The sequence below is a fragment of the Thamnophis sirtalis genome, unplaced genomic scaffold (assembly GCF_051295495.1).
Source record: "Thamnophis sirtalis isolate CommonGarterSnake01/CBP01778 unplaced genomic scaffold, rThaSir2_p1.2 scaffold_9, whole genome shotgun sequence".
Lineage (NCBI taxonomy): Eukaryota > Metazoa > Chordata > Lepidosauria > Squamata > Natricidae > Thamnophis > Thamnophis sirtalis.
This window is the reverse complement of record NW_028261389.1, coordinates 16,716,658-16,733,830: the sequence shown is the minus strand read 5'-3', so window position 1 is coordinate 16,733,830 and position 17,173 is coordinate 16,716,658. Positions and strand designations below refer to the sequence as shown.

General features: G+C 42.8%; 1 protein-coding gene across 1 annotated transcript in view; it reads left to right on the top strand.

Annotated features, from left to right (window-relative positions):
* Nucleotides 1–17,173, top strand: part of B4GALNT3 (beta-1,4-N-acetyl-galactosaminyltransferase 3) — an 89,988-nt gene that overhangs the window by 16,078 nt on the left and 56,737 nt on the right. The gene's annotated exons all lie outside the window — the stretch shown is intronic.

The window sequence follows — 17,173 nt, the reverse complement described above, 5'->3', positions numbered from 1 at the left end:
GTTGCGCATGCATTCGTGGGTTCATGCATGCACATGGGAGAGCACGCGTGTAGATGAAACCCCCCCACCTCCCCGCACTGCCACCCACTTTTGACACATGATGGCAAAAAGATTAGCCATCACTGCTGTATACTGTTTCTTGTTAAGTTCAGAGGTTAAGGGAGAGACTAATTAAAAAATAAAAGAAATGTCACGGAAGGGAGCAGGAAAGACCTCTAAGTTGGAAACTCTCTTCTTAGGACAGTTCTCTGTTTTGCCAAAATCTTTTAAAGGGTGAATGTTCAGACTTGGAGAGAGGGTGGAACAACAAAATGCCTGGCCTGCAAGCGAAGCTCCCTTATCTGCTGAGTTTCTCCGGAGCGTTCTCTTCCGTTTCATAATGTTTTATTTTCCCCTGAGTTCTGGATCGATTCTGAATTGATCTCCCTTTGATGACCTTTAAGAAGCACTCTGCATTTCTAGAACTTCGGGACTGCATTCTTTCTTTCTTTCTTTCTTTCTTTCTTTCTTTCTTTCTTTCTTTCTTTCTTTCTTTCTTTCTTTCTTTCTTTCTTTCTTTCTTTCTTTCTTTCCTTCTTTCCTTCTTTCTTTCTTTCCTTCTTTCCTTCTTTCCTTCTTTCCTTCCTTTCCTTTCTTCTTTCCTTTCCTTCCCTTTCTTTCTTTCTTTCTTTCCTTCTTTCCTTCCTTCTTTCTTTCCTTCTTTCCTTCTTTCCTTCTTTCCTTCTTTTCTTCCTTTCCTTTCTTCTTTCCTTCCCTTTCTTTCTTTCTTTCTATCTTTCTTTCCCTTTCTTTCTTTCTTTCTTTCTTTCTTTCCTTCTTTCCTTCTTTTCTTCCTTTCCTTTCTTCTTTCCTTCCCTTTCTTTCTTTCTTTCTTTCTTTCTATCTTTCTTTCCCTTTCTTTCTTTCTTTCTTTCTTTCTTTCTTTCTTTCTTTCTTCTTTCTTTCCTTCCTTCCTTTCCTTTCTTCTTTCCTTCCCTTTCTTTCTATCTTTCTTTCTTTCCTTCCCTTTCTTTCTTTCTATCTATCTTTCTTTCTTTCTTTCTTTCTTTCTTTCTTTCTTTCTTTCTTTCTTTCTTTCTTTCTTTCTTTCTTTCTTTCTTTCTTTCTTTCTTTCTTTCTTTCTTTCTTTCTAGGGGATTTGTACTGCTGCATGAATTATCCTGAATAAATAAACCAGAGAGTTATTTGAGTTCACTTGGGAAGGTTGAGCGTTATCTATTATCTCTGGGCGCATATATTACATTATTCTTATTTTTATCTGAGGAGAATTATTGTTGTTATTTATGAGGCTTCCATTTTGAATCTGAAAGTGCAACATAGCCCGATTTATACAGTGGTGCTAGTACTTTTCTGAATGCTAACATGCATGATTTGTGCGAAGATGTATTGTTCTGGCTGCCAAGTTTTCATTTTTTCCTCTTTTTATCAGTAAAAATCACATTTTTGACCCTCCCACTGTGTACTTTGTCCTGTTCTCCACAACAGTGCATCTCTTCTCAGACCTTCCTCTGGCTATTCAAGGTCCCCAACCTCTGCATTAGACTGAGTTTAAGAAGTTGCAAGCTTTTTACTTCCATAGACATCTGGAACATGATGTTGCCTTAGTGGCATTATTGCCCAAGCCATATAAATGCATAATTTGCAGAGGGTTGCATCGATTGCATCATCTATGCCATGTCGTTTTGTCACTGATAGCATCGATTGGTTCGCACAATATGCAAAACTATCACCATCATTTCCAAAACACCAGTGGTATTGGAAGAAATGTCCTTCTGGGTTCAGTCCCAAGTGGGGAAAAAGAAACTGGAAACATGGAGGCTGCTTGGAAAGATGGTTTTACTGGTGGACAGGATCACATGGCTTGAACTCCTGAACAGAAAAGGGGGGATCACATGTTTCCAGATGTTGGGTGAAGAAGAAAAAGAGACCAAGATGCTGAAAGTTCCTGGTTTTATGCCCTCTCTGGCCTTTGATCTTGAGCTTGTATTCTGATTGGTTGTCAGATTCCCATGGGGCCATGCAGGGGCAACTCTGTAGGCTATGAGTCCACATTTGGTTGAGCATTGCTTCTTCCCAGGTGCCCTGTGATGAGATGGGTAAAGGGCTAATACTATCATGCCTTAATCCCATCACCCTGGAGCTGAAGGGAGGCTATCTTTGTTATGTAGAATAGACCAACTCAGGCTTTTTAATGGCCCATTGACAAAAGTGGGGGCTATGAAGAGTGAGTCTGCTTCCTGCTTCTTGAGAGACCGCCTACTGCCAATCACCTCCACTAGACCAATAAGATCGCATAGATTAGGCCTCCTCCAAATTCCATCAGCCAGCCAGTGTAGACTGGCAACTACTCGGAGGAGAGCCTTCTCGGTGGCTGCTCCGACCCTCTGGAACGAACTCCCCGTGGAGATCCGGACCCTCACCACCCTCCAGACCTTCCGCGCCGCACTTAAAATCTGGCTATCCCGGCTGGCCTGGGGTTAAAGATTCTAACCCCTACTCGAATTGTGTGACTGTTGAGTTCTTAAATGATGTAATGCTTTTATGTTGTAAATTGTTTGTCCTTCCCCCACCCCTTTTGAACTGTGAGCCGCCCTGAGTCCCCCCAGGGAAAAGGGCGGCATACAAATAAAGTGAACTGAACTGAACTGAACTGCCTAAAAACATGTTTCTCCATTTTTGATCCAGGGAAATGTAACATTCTGCCTTTTTTTTAATATTTCCCAGGATATTTCATTTTTCTAGGAGAGGGGTGGGTTTTAACTTCCTACAGTGGTTTGGCTCATGCGGTGCATTAAGCCAAAACCAACAAGGTTGTGTGTTTTTTGAAGCATTGGCTAATTAACCAGTTTTGATTCCCCCGCCCCCCAAAAAACCATTTTATAATGATGAAGAGTTTAAACCATCCCTCCCCCTCCCGTGGGAAGAATGGCTCTTACATTATTCTTTGATAAACTCTTGGTAACATTGAATAAATTGAGCCTGGAAATACTCCTGTTTATGGAAACTGGTGGTGGTGGTGGGAAGACATGTCATAAAAATTCAGAAGGAATTTGGAAGTGGGGAGGGAGGAGTGCTCAGTTCCCACCTATCCACATGCCCAGACAGTCTTTGCCCAGTCTAGAAACACCTGATAATGCTTTCAATCTCAAGAGTAAAAAGCAATGGCATAAACAAAACCAACTCCTATTTTGTTTTTCTCCTGTCCAAACTTGCCTATACAAAGAAGCACCACTCTGATGAAAGTCCTCTTTAATCTGCAGTCAGCTTCCAAATCCTCTGAGCAGCGTGCAGGCATTCAGCCCATGTTCTCCAGATCTGACTCATGGATTTCCAACTGTTTCGAAAGATTACAAGGTGAAGGGAGTACCTTGAGAACAGGACTGAAAGAAGAAGATCTTGCTCCGGTTTGCTCATGAATACCCAATGAATGGAACTCTAAACTCTTGGAGATCCACAAAGTTGACTGTGACTCCAATTTAAGCCCCTTGATTTAAGGAAGGGAGGATGTTTCCTTTGATCTCCGCTCAACTGGAAGGCAGAGCTCATGCACTGCAGTAGGACGTAATACTTGGGTTTTAAGCAAATTCTCTGAGTTTACGGTGCCTCCTTATAAGTTAGAGTTACTGTTTGTGATTTCAATCACTTATGACTTGAATTGTTTAAAGGGTTATTTTTAACTTTACTACCCAAAGTCACTGCCCTAAAATGGGTCATAAATTGTAAAATAAATAAATTTGAAAGAAAAGCAAAGAGAGACAAATAGATTTTTTTTTTTGTAATTTTAGTTATGTTGGGGTTTTTTACACCATAAGTTAGGGGAATTTGGGGAGTGGGTATTGGCACAGTATGTTGTGTGAATGGGGTCCTTATAGTGTGAAAACCCAGGGCTTATGGCTAAGTAAGGTAAAAGTAAAGGTTCCCCTCATACTTAGGTGCTAGTCGTTCCCAACTCTAGGGGGCGGTGCTCATCTCCGTTTCAAAGTCAAAGAGCCAGCGCTGTCGGAAGACACTCCATGGTCATGTGGCCGGCATGACTAAACGCCGAAGGAACACGGAACGTTGTTACCTTCCTGCGAAAGGTGGTTCCTATTTTTCTACTTGCATTTTTACATGCTTTTGAGCTGCTAGTTTGGCAGAAGCTGGGAGAAGTAACAGCGTTCTGTGCCCCTTCGGCGTTTAGTCATGCTGGCCACATGACCATGGCTTTGAAACAGAGATGAGCACCGCCCCCTAGAGTCAAGAACGACTAGCACTTATGTGCGAGGAGAACTTTTACCTTTACCTTACAGTGCTCCAAATTATACAGGCTCCAGATCCATTTAAATAAAAGGAAAAAGATAAGATCTTGGGAAACTATCATTCTTCCACTTCCATGATAACTAGAATAGACCTGTCAGTTTGCCCTAAAGCTATATGGGAGTGTTAGGGAATGCCAGATTGGTTGATAATAAGCAATCAATTCTCTATTATTTGGTCTTAAAATAAGGGCAGACTTAGTTTGCATCACGAAGATTTGGAGGCTCAGATGATCTTATCTAGATGTGGCTGCCAGGATTTCAGATATAGCACTAACAATAGGCTTGGCTAAAGGGCAGGGTGGAGTGGGAAAGAGGAGGCAACATTTTCTACTCAGTTCAATTGCTGAAGTACCCTGAGGCTACACAATCTTGCAATTGTGGTGGGCAGTTGGAGTGTGTGAAATTGTTGACCCCACTTCATTGTTGTTAGTTGTGAAGTCATGTTTGACCCATTGCGACCCCATGGGCAATGTTCCTCCAGACCTTCCTGTCCTCTACCATCCTCTGGAGTCCATTTAAGCTCACACCTACTGTTTTGGTGATTCCATCCAGCCACCTCATTCTCTGTCGTCCCCTTCTTCTTTTGCCCTCAATGTTTCCCAGCATGAGGCTCTTCTCCAGTGGAGCACTAGCAGGCCAAACACAACCCTGATGCGGCCTTCAATGAAATCGAGTTTGACACCGCTGACCATGGACATTAAACCGAAATTCGAAGTCACCGACTATCTGAATGGTACAGCTTTACCCTCTGCGTGGAAGCAGCCAGTCTGTGGGATGGCTTAGAGCTGCTTCAGCAGAGAGAATGCAAGCTTGATTCCTCCTTATGTAGTTGTGGCAGCCAGTTTATATTTAGCTGGCAGTATGCGGCCTTGTGGCCAACATAAAGAAAGAATCCCTACTAATCATTACCTCTCACGGCTGCCCAGCTTTCCAGAGCATTTAAACTGCCTGGGTGGAGAGTGGAGTGATAAATTTAGATGAAAGCGTTCCTTTGCCAAAAGCGATGTGTCTGATTTAGCTAAGCTTTGGGGAGATAGAAACCGAGAACCATATCTGATCTCCTCTCTGAGTTTCCCAGGGTGTCCTTATTCCAGAAAAGTGCACTGAAAAAAAAAAGAAAATGCCTTTTATAAGGGATGACTAGTGGGTAGTTTATGGTGAGAGAGCTGGACACGATGAAGCTTGCATGGCGTGAAGTTGAGAAATGCCTTTCTCCACGGAGCTCTTGAATTATGCCGGAAGGCAGCTGATGCATGCGTGTGTGGAATGCTACAGGGCTTTCCTGAAAGAAGCCTGGCATAGGAGTAAAGGCATTCAGAGGATTCCCTGATAGGATGGGCTATTTATATTGCACACACATTATATGCGCTCATTGCAACCAGTGCCAGCTTTCGTGGAAGATTTCCAAAAGGGGAAAGAAATGCAGATCCGCAGGATCGTTTTCAGAAAGCCCATATAACTACAAACTCTTGGTACGGGAGTCCTCGACTTACGACCCTAGTTGGGATGGGAATTTGGGTTGTAAGTCATTGTGTGGAAGATGACTAGGCTGAGCCCAAGGGGAGGGCGGCGTCAAGCGCATCATCAGTTTGGCACAGGGGTGGGTTCCTGCCGTATGACTATCGGTTTGACATGCACATTTGCACCTAAAATGGTCTGCACATGTGCAAAACATTAGAAAAGGAGGAAAATGTTTCATTTTTTCAATGAAGATTGTTCTGCACATTGGCAGAACAAAAAATCCAGATGGCACTGCAGAGGATAGAACTAGTTTTGGGTGTGTGTCCACCCAAATTACTACCTACTCGGCTGAACCGGTCCGAACCGGTAGGAACCCACTTCTTATTTGGCATCTCTTCATGTCCACAAGATATCAAAGTCCAGCTCTTCTTGAGTTCCATTGACTCTTTATCTCCCGCCAATTTGCTTTGACTGTTAGTAGTTCAGATTCCCGTGGAGAGCTAGCATGGAATAAATCTGTACTCATTTGAACCACCCTGGTTCCTACGTTTTGGACACTAGAGCATTTGTTTCATGAAGAGAGGTTTTTCCACAGATCGGAGGGGGCATGGTTTCGTGTGCTGCCTGCATCCCGCAAATGGGGCTTCGCTGGTTTGCGCAGCCTGGTTTCTGGCATGCCGCGGACCTGTGCCAGTCCATGGACATGAGGTTGAGGGCCCCTGCTCTAGGCATCAAAACCAAAGCATAGCATAGAAAAATATAGGCACAAGTTCCAAAAGTCATTCTACTTCTAGTCAGAAGACTTAGAACTAAACAACTAAACCAACAAAGCTCAATTATCTTCCTGACCCTATGATGCTATGATAGAGAAAGCAACCAAGAATGAAATCCTTTTTCACGCAATGGAATGAAAACTAAAAAAAAAAAATTACTTGAGAGCATCCTAGTCCAGCTTTTATTTTAAATTTTTCCTTTTAACTTCTTTTCCATCTTTCTAGGATGGTCAGTATATTTTTCAACCCAATAGCCATGTATTGTGGCCAGCCGAGGCTGGCAGGCTGCCCCAATCCATGCCGACCACATTAATCGAAAGCTGGGTGGAGTTGCATATGTAGCAAGTGGGTTGCATTGAATCATGGTGGTGTAGGCTTCCCATAGTTATTTAAAGCTAAAATCAGTAGTCTGCTGTCTGGAACAAAACCCCATCCTTCTCCCTTGCAGCAACAGAAATCACTGATGATTTCTATTGCTTTTGACATTTTATTTTATTTTATAGTTTAGCCAGTGTTCCTCTAATGAGTCCCAGTCCTACAAGAGTATGTGTGCTTCAGTGGTGGGTTCCGGATCCCATTGCAACCGATATGGTGCAACAGGGCCCGGCGTCCACCACATGGACGCATGCAGCATGCACACACACACACACACACACACACACACACAGCACACATGTGTCCTTACATCCTGCGTCGCTCCGCGATACCTCCACGGCGCTTCAGCTGCTCAGCAGAGCATTGCACAGCCGCCATACGCTCCGTGAGCGTGTGCAGAAATGCCAAAGAGCTCAAATATAGGTAAGGAGGGCGGGCGGGTGGGTGGGTGGGTCCTTGGGAGCATCGTACCAGAATGGTACCCAGTGCTCCCGGCACACCCGGTACGCCCGTATTGGGGCGTACTGCCTGCAGCCTACCACTGGTGTGCTTCGATAGTTAAAGATGCCAACCTGTTAAAAACACGTATGACTATTTCTTCATTCTTCTGAGTCGCAGTTTTAACAGTATAACAGAACTGGAAGAGAGCTTGGAAGTCTTCTAGTCCCACTGCTCAAGCAGGAAACCTGATACCATTTCAGACAAATGGTTATCCAATCTCTTCTTTAAAACTTCCAGTTATGAAGCCCCCCACAACTTCCGGAGACAAGTTGTTCCATTGATTGATTGTTCTAACGGTCAGGAAATGTCTCCTCATTTCTAGGTTGGTTCTCTACCTGATTAATTTCCATCCATTGCTTCTTGTTCTGCCTTCAAGTGATTTCGGAGAATAGGCGGACTATCATTTCCACTATTAAAAAGATTTCCACTAACTTTTTAATGGTTGAAATGTATGAAAATTGCATAACATAATAGCGGATGGTGTATGAAAGACATGAAGAATTGGGGAATAGACAGTTTAAGTATCTTTGCATCCCTGGTACTGTTCATAATCTCTGGTTATCAGACTTGGTATTCAGCCAGTTCAGATTAGTTCACCCGAACCAGTTGCCCCAGCTCTATGCCATCCTATTTAGGCATGTTTTTGAGGCTGGGTGCTTGCTCAGAAGGCCATGCACATGTGCAGAAGGCGCACATATGCCCGTTTTGCATGCACATGTATGTCAAGCGGCATGAAATGGTAACAAAATGTACAACCCATCGCTGTTTACAAGGCTTCAGTGGTTAAGGAATTATTCTGCTGCCTTCAGGTTGTCTGGGAACATCCAGTTCCAGCAACGGAACACGCTAACTTTATGGCATTTTCAAAACTATAGTCGTGAAATTGAATTAATGACAGTCTTATCTTTACTCTGTTATCATTCTGTCCCTCATTTATTCAATAGAGCGTTTTATTAGCTGTCTGCGATGCGTTCCAGGAAAAGGTTAAAATAATAGCAAGTGTGTGTGCGTTGGTTTTTCCCTCTTGTTTTTAATCCTAGATTACATGGTTAGATCTTTATAATACTTCATTGTCATTGAAGATTTCTGTTTTGAGAATTTGGCAACAGCTACGATATTTGGAAGAGAAGGCAAAAACAAGGTACGATGCAAGATGCATAAATCATCTGCGTAAAGATGTTATGGACAGTACAAGCGTAGGAAAAATACATCGCAAAGGTCTCTGTTACGAATTCTTCGTATTTAATCCACAACTTACAACCAGTTGCTTACTAATCAATTGAAGTTACAATGTCCATAATGTTGGGCACTCGGCAACAGGATTGTATTTACAACCATGTTCAGGGTCCCATGACTAGATTTTATTCTTCCCTTACTTTATTCCCTTTATCCCTTTTTCTTCCCCTTTTTTCCCATTGCCTTTATTTCTATTTGTGTTTTATATTAAGGATTAATGAAAATATATTTAATACATGGTCACATTTAATGGTGGTGTTGTCAAAACCCAACATTTACTTCCCGTTTTCAGCAAAAACACCCCATAGCACTAGTTGATTTGCTTATCAAACCAATCATAACTAATAGGTCACCAAAAAAAGGTCTTAGAATCAGGTCAGTCACATGAGTGACCCATTTTATGACCATTGCAGTTTACAGCTGGAATGTACAGGTTCCATTAAGGTTGTAAGTTGAGGACTAATTGTGTTCAAAACATGCTTTAATATTTGACATGGGGTAAAATATAGATAGGCAAAAATTAAATACAACCAAGAGGAATAAATGCAAATTCAATTGTTGGGGGAGATTTCAGATTATATATTGTGGTCATTATTATTTGGGCTTCTATGGGAAAAGGTGAATTTTGAATATTGGAGACCAGATAAAGATGGCATCCTTGCCAGTTTATTTACATAATTTCTCTTCAAATACATCTGATCTTTTGTATTTTGACATAATGGATATTGACTCTGATGTACCTCTATAGGTGCTGTTCCAACCTAGGCTTCTCAAAAACATGAAGCCGACTCCTCGTCGCAATAAAACCCCTTTTATTTAGTTTAAAGTGAATTCCTCTCCAGCAAAATCTTTCATGAGATTTCACAACCACAGATCTTTATCAGGCTTGGAGAGCTGCCAGGGCGAGATCTTCCAAACACCACTCTGTAGCAGACAATCCTTGGCAAGAAGTCAGGAACATATCTTCACCCTAATGAATTGAACTAATTGTCTCCTGCAAACTCCACTCCCCTTTCATTCCTCTTTATTCCCTATGGGAGGGGCCATTCACCATCCACCTGTGGCTTTACTCCCAAGTCAACCCTTGTTCCTTAGCTGTTCCCTTCTCCTGGAAATTCTGCGCATGCACACACTGGGAACAGGCTCCAGCTGTTTTTCTGCGACACTGATGTCTGACTCCGAAGGCAGCTGATAACTGTCAGACAGCCCTGGCCCCATCTCTGCCTCCGACGCAGAGCCCTCATCAGAGCCTTCCCCAGACTCCAGGACTGGCCCATGTTCCTCCCCAACCTCCTCACTGTCTGAATCTGCTGCCAGATCCGCTGGCGGGCCGTAACAGGTTCATATGAAGCATTTGTCTGTATTATGTTTATGGAATCTGACTTCTTTTGCATTTGACTTTTTGCTGGTGCTTGTTTAGCTTGCACCTAATGTAGCATGTTTTGTTTGCGCAAAGAGCCAAACTCAGGATAACAAAATATATATGACAGCAATAATGACGCAGCTGTATATACTAAAGGGTAATAATTTTACATGTTTTCTTTGGTCTTGCTTTTTTGTGCGTGTGATTACGACTTACCTACCCAGTCCAGCAAATGAACTGATCTCGATGGGTTAGTTTTCAAATTCAAGTATCATTGCAAATGAGCCAAGACAGAAAGGCCACAAATGAGCAGTTTGTTGAATGCTCATTAAAATATCCACTAAGTGATCATAACAAGGGTGTGCTGAAAGTAAAGTTCAATTAAGCATCACTTTTTGGTCATGAAATGTCTATTATTAGCACTTATTTGGGTGTGTGTGTGTGTTTGGGTGTAACCTGTAATTGAAAGAAAGGAAAAGCAAACCTAGATGTAGAATGGGTGGTCTACATGGTCCTCCAGATGTTTCTAAACTGTAGCATAGTCCTCCAGATGTTTCCATACAGCAGCTCCTACAATTGGAATACTGCACTACACACTTGGAATATTGCGTCCAGTTTTGGTTGCCACAATGTAAAAAAGATGCTGAGACTCTAGAAAGAGTGCAGAGAAGAGCAACAAAGATGATTAGGGGACTGGGGGCTAAAACATATGAAGAACGGTTGCAGGAACTGGGTATGTCTAGTTTAATGAAAAGAAGGACTAGGGGAGACATGATAGCAGTCTTCCGATATCTCAGGAGTTGCCACAAAGAAGAGGGAGTCAAGCTATTCTCCAAAGCATCTGAGGGCAGGACAAGAAGCAATAGATGGAAATTGAGTACTTTATTTGGCCAAGTATGATTAGCTACACAAGGAATTTGTCTCTAGTACATGCAAAGCAACAAAATAATAGTAGTAACAATATCAATAAAAGGGAGAGTAAAGAAGATAATGTAGGAAGTTAGCAGCCCCCCTCCTAGGAAAATGAGATATTTTAGGAAATATTAAAAGGGCAGAATATTTTCCCTAAAAGGAAGGCAGAAACTCACCCCGCTGACCTTTGTTTATGGGCCATTAAGGCCTGAGCCAGTCTATTCTACATAACAAAAATCTACCTCCTTCAGACAGAGCCGTAGTAGGAATTGCCCAAAGCCATTTCATTATATGACCCAGCACCCAGCAAGAGTCAACCAAGCCTGGGACTCAAAAGACAACCTACAAAATTACCCCTGCATGGGGTCAGACAACCAGTCAGAACACAAGCTCAATTTTTTCCTGAAGCCTGGGGATGGTGAAAACGGAAGCCCAAAAATCAGCTGGTCGAGCCGTTGGAGTTGATGGCTCATGTGCCAGCAGATATGGCTCAGCGTGCCACCTATGGCACATATCCCATAAGTTTGCCATCACAGCCCTGTAGCGTCATCCCAAGGGGAGGGGTTGAAACAGTTTATCTCCAAGATGTGAGGGATCTGTAGATACCTTCTCAGCTTTCGTTCATAAGTGCTGTGACCAGACTCTTGCCCATAGGGATGAGCAAGCTCCTTATATGGAGACTCCTCCTTAAATGAGAATTAACTTGAAGAAGCCGTGAAAATATTACAGTAGCCACAACTCTTCAGGTATAAGCACTGAAAATAAACACCAGCTTCTATATATTTATGCAGTCACCTTAGGAAGACAAAGATTAAAAAACCCTATACATGGCTACTATTACTTTGTGTGTAGCAATTGCATTATATCTTTATTGTCATTGTACTTAAATACAACGAAATTGCTTCAGATCCTATTTCACCGTATTGTGGTACTTATTGTTCCTGCGAATACTGCATTCAATTGCACCACTCAATGAACCTGTTTTGAATCAATGCCATTGCTTCCTCTTGAAGGATCTCCTTGGCTGTGAGACCCTGCTCCAGCCCTACCTTCTGTATTAGCTTCATCCAGAAACGGTTGCTCGGATTGTTTTTAACGCATCTTTGCAATAAGCAGAGTTTCATGCAACCAAAGAGGCATGATTTAAACCACCATTGAACAAAGGATAGTTGAAAACAACTGATGGCTGATGTAGTATCCTGCATTTGGTCAAACCTTTGGAGAAGCCAAAGTCCAACTCTAGGACCTGTTGTAGGAAGCTCATTGTGTAGATCCTTGCCAATCTGGATAAAGATCTGGATCAGTGGTGGATTTCACATTTTGTTACCACCAGTTTGCCCCGCATGCGCGCCCGCTCACTTCGCGGCTACACGCACCACTTCTGTGCACACAACCTGCCTTCCGCGTATGCGCTTTGTGGTCGCACATGCCTTCCATGCATGCACCCGGCTTCAAAAATATGCCTAAATAGGAACGGCATGGAACCGGGGTGGATGGGTCACCCACCCATGATTTCCGCTACCGGTTCAGATAAACCGGTCCAAACCAGCTGAATACCACCTCTGATCTGGATATGACAGAGGCCCCCATGCTCATTCTGTTCAGTATTAGGAAGAATACTTTCCAGACATAGCAATGATTCTCTACTTTCCATAAGCTTCATATTTTTGAACTTGCTTAACAGCAGTAGGAGTTCACAGACCCTGTATTGCGATTTCTCCGCGGGTGGTTCATGAAGCCAATGCGGAAAGAAGACTCGGACACGAATTTCCTTCGGGACGAAACCGACCCAGAACGAAGTCTGGGGGTCCCTTTTTATTGAGCATACACAAGGGAGGGGGGGATTCACATAGCCAATGGGGACCAATCATGATTGTGCAAGTTTACAGTATATGGTAACTCATTTACTCTCATGTAGACTCAAAGAACACTCATAGTCAATAAACCTTTTATCATCATGCAAACATCCAATGCTTAATTAATGTTTGAGAGTTAAACAGTTGTAACCCCTGATTTAATCAACGCTTAGTTACAAGTCTGTGGTTGCTGATCTGCTTAGTGTTAAGGGTACTGATTTAATCAACGCTTGGAGTTGGACAGTTTGTCTTACTGATCTAATCATATGGCCAATTATTGCTTTTAGTTTACTGATTTAATCATATGGTTAATTATTGCTTCTGTTCTATACGTGTTACAGTATGGCTGAATGCATACCTGCACGTATATCGCAACACTGTATAGCTAGATTAATTGCTTGTTGTAGGCAAGAATGAAGCTGTATATAAACAGAAAATCTGCCTTCAGCAGTATAAAGAAATAGGTCTCTTCATTTCCTTTCAAGTAAATGAAAATTAGGCCATTTATTTCCTCCCTTAAGACTGGGAGGGAACACCCTATATGTTTATCTGTCCTTTCCATCTCATTTTGGAAGGCCTATATGTTTATCTGTCCTATCTTGCCAGTTTTATTTCTCACAGGAGGAATGTGATCCTGTTGATACCTTTGGCATCGCTTGGTGGCTTCTAATACTGTTGACTATGGCATACATTTAGAGCATTTGAATGGACTAGGAATTTGTCAGGAAGGACATCTGATCCACTGCAATAAATCCCTGCCTAGCAATTCTGATCCATACCAAATGTTATCAGGTGAATAGCAATTGGAAATCTCAAAGCATATCTGCGTTTACCATTTATACTATTCCTATCCTGTTTTCACGCCAGCATGTCTTGATCAAGACATTTCAGCAAGAATTTGCAAGGTACTAAGTCTATATTATACGACCTTCTCCCATATTGGACAAATGTTTTGCTGCTATGTCCTCCCACTTTTGTTTTGCAGGAAAGCAATGACCAATCATTTTTCTTTAGGTTATAAGCTCTTCTTGGCTATACTTACGCTCATAGTGCAAGTGTTGGTTACGTCAAGAAACTGCCCTTTTAGATGAGGTGGACAGTGGAAAAATGAAATGGATGGGTGGGTGGGTGGATAGATTAGACAGACAGATGGACGGACAGACAGACAGACAGACAGATACCGTGTTCCCCCCAAAATAAGACAGGGCCTTATTTTCTTTTGACCCCTGAAATAAGCGCTTGGCCTTCACCGGTTGGCGCCACAATTTTGAGTGGAGCTTCCAGTAAAGGGGCGGGGGGAAGCACAGTGTGCCAGGGGTCACAAACATTCATCTTTGATATCTGGCCTGAGCTTACTGTCAACATCCAAGATGGCGGCACCATGGCTATGCCCCTGTGCGCCGTTTCGGAGTTGCCACAGCGAGGAGGGAAAGAGGGGGGTCGCATGAGGTGCACTACTGGGTGACGGGTGCTGAATGTTGCAACAGGCGCACAGAGGGTGTGTGTGTCAGTCTTGGAGGGGCCCTGGAAGAGCAAGGCAGCAGCGGCCAGAGAGTCTTTGCTGGAGGAGGCCTGGAGTGAGCCATCAGGGCCGAGCTTTGCCAAGCCCTCATAATCAGATGTGTGACAGAAACTGTAATGCTGGCTAGATTCCCATTTCCCTGCGTGCCAAGTAGAGAGACGAGTAAAGGGGAATTGCTCTACCAATGGTGTGTGACCTCATTTCTTACTGGCTAGGCCTGGAACAGTGACGCTTACTTCCTTATAGGTCTAACCATCCTGCCCTTAAGGCTTCCTCTTCTGTATGACAACTCTTCACATTTTTTTTAAAGACTGCCATCCTTTCAGTCTTCATGTAGGTTAAATACATCCAGATTCTTTAACAGTTCCTCATAAGGTTTGGTTTCCCAGCGCCGAACCATATTGGGAGATTTCCCCCAAAGGTGTTTCAGTGTTTATTTCTTTTTTGAATTATAGTGCCTAGAACTGGACGCCATACTCCAAGTGAAATCTGAAGAGGGCAGAGTCAAGTGGAACAATTGCTACCTATAATTATGCTACTGGCTCATGCTTACCTTGTAATTGAGGAAAAATGCCCAGATTCTTTTTACATGCAGTAATGCGGACCTAGGCCTCCCCCATCCTACATCTGTGCTTCTCACCTTGCAGACGTGTTCTGTTTATTTGCATCATCTTTGTCTCAGATTATTGCCCAAGCCTCTAAATCCTTTTGATTTGCATCCCTCCCAACTCTGTCATCTGCAAATTTCAGAACTGTCTCCTAAATCATCTAAGAGTGTAGGGTGTAGGATAGAGCCCTGTGGCACTACGCTTCTTCCTTCTCTCCAAACAGAAGTAGAGCTGTTAATAAGCACTCTTCGGTGCTGCATTCAGAAAACCACAATTCCATTTAAAATTAGCATCATCTACCTCATATTTAACTCTTTTATAAAGGAAAATGTCATGACATATTCAAAAAGCTTTGCTGACGTTCAGGTACACTATTTCAATGGTATCATTCTGATCTATTAATTAGAGAGGAGGCGGAGGAGACGGAGACTGGTATGATGTGTTTCAAAGGTGGTATTCAGCAGGTTCTGAACGGTTCTGGAGAGCGGAAATTTTGAGTAATTTGGAGAACCGGTAAATATCGCCTCTGACTGGCCCCGCCCCCATCTATTCTCTGCCTCCCGAGTCCCAGCTGATCGGGAGGCAATGGAGATTTTGCAGTAACCTTTCCCTGGAGCGGGGAGGGAAGGGAGATTTTACAGTATCCTACCCCTGCCACGCCCACCAAGCCATGCCCACCAAGCCACACCATGCCCACCAAGCCACGCCCACAGAACTGGTAGTAAAAAATATTCAATCCCACCACGGATGTGTTTGTTTTCTTCTGAGTTGCAGTGTGCATATCTATGCCCTTGCTCATAAATATGCCATTCAATAATCTACAAGGACCTCATCCAGTGAAGACATCAAATAGACAGGTCTATAATTTCTCAGGTGCTTCCCCTTTTTGGAGAGAGAGCTAACATTTTCTCTCCTCCAGTCTTCTAGGAATTCACCAGTATTCAAAGATTTCCAAGACCAATTCTGTTGTCGTATCCACTAGTTTCTTCAGTAGGCTAGATGTCATCCATCTGCTTATGGATGTTGGATTTATTTAAATTAGTAAAATTCTTTTTTTACTTTCTCATTGTCTCATAAGCTGCAGCTCTCTTCTTCCTTCAGCGGCATAGCAATGGCCAGCTAGGGCTTTGTTTCCATTCTAAGGGAAGATAGGAGCAAAATAGGGGTTAAGCAATTTACCATGTGCTCTTTCCATCAGAACGACTCCCTCTTTAGTTAATTTTTGCTGCTGTTTCTAATACACTCAAATAATATTTCTGTTTGCTTGCAAATCTCAATTTATTATGGACCTTTCTCTCTCTGACATAATTTCCATGGTTTCTGGATTCTAGCTTTAGTCTTCTGTTGTGCCTGTGGAGTGCCTAACTATTGTGGCATTCTTTCTTTTCTATCTTTTTCCTTCTCTTCCTTCCTTCTCAAATCATAATCCCAGTAGCTCAGAAAAAAGATCTAAGTTCCCACCCCCCATTTTTCTCCTTTTTTCTTTCTAGCTAGAACATGAGGAAAGTATACAGCAACACAACCTCTATTTTAAACACTTAAAAACAATGGATTAGATTTAACTTTTATTATATAATTTTAAATGAATTGTTAAAAGTTTGTCTTACAATTATGATTTAGAGAGCCAGTTTGATGTAGTGGTTAAAGGTTCACCGACAAAAGGGTGAACGACAAAACCGCGCCTGACCAAACAGCGTCGCTGATGTCATCAACAGGGCGACAACAGCGTGGAGACAGAAGCACACTGTAAACCCTAAACCTAAACTTAACCCCTAACCCTAAACCTAACTCTAGACCTAACCCTAACCCTAACCCTAACCCTTAACCTAACCCTAAATCTAACCCTTAACCTAACCCTAAACCTAACCCTTAACCTAACCCTAAACCTAACCCTTAACCTAACCCTAAAGCTAACCCTAAACCTAACCCTTACCTTAAGTTAAATTGGCTTTCTTTCGGTGCGCTATTTAAAGCACCCTTCTTTCTCTGCGCTGGCTGTTGTCGCTGCGTTGATGACGTCAGTGACACGGTTTAGTCGGGTGCGGTTTTGTCGTTCGGCCTTTTGTCGGGTCACGGTGGTTAAAGGCATCAGGCTAGAAAATAGGAGACCGTGAGTTCTAGTTCCACTTTAGGTACGAAGCCAGGTGAGTGACCATTGACCAGTTACTCTCTCTCAGCCCTTGGAAGGAAGCAATAACAAGGCACTACCAAGCGCCAGGAAAATCAGGAGATCCAGACAGTTTAAATGGATATAAAGATTCATTGTAA